The sequence below is a fragment of the Meleagris gallopavo genome, chromosome 3 (assembly GCF_000146605.3).
Source record: "Meleagris gallopavo isolate NT-WF06-2002-E0010 breed Aviagen turkey brand Nicholas breeding stock chromosome 3, Turkey_5.1, whole genome shotgun sequence".
In the NCBI taxonomy this organism is placed as follows: Eukaryota; Metazoa; Chordata; class Aves; order Galliformes; family Phasianidae; genus Meleagris; species Meleagris gallopavo.
The window spans coordinates 43,889,467-43,889,859 of record NC_015013.2 but is presented as its reverse complement, the minus strand read 5'-3'; positions in this window follow the sequence as shown (position 1 = coordinate 43,889,859).

Below are 393 nucleotides of genomic sequence, written 5' to 3'. Positions count from 1 at the left end.
TCTCTCTTGAAATATCTTTAAAAAAATTATCCTAAAATGTTGGCGTTTTTCCCTTCTCACTTTTGGAGTTCTTAGATATCTGAGAAAAAAGCTCCTCCTTTTATTAAATCGTCATCAGTTTAACTAGCAAAAAGACAAGGAGCTCAGAGGCAGACATATCTTATGTGTCTTACTGAGCTTGCAGATCCTGAGATTTCTTGTATATCCTTACAGGGATAGCATCTAACTGATGTATTTTTTTTTTCCCTTTTTCTAGCCTTTGTGAAACGATGTGAGAAAACCTGTACATTTTTAAGCTTTCTTCTCAGTCTTGAATCATGGCAGCAAAACCTACTCAAGGTTATAAAATGCCAAGTCATATCTGATAGTGGCATTCATGCATAACATTTTTCC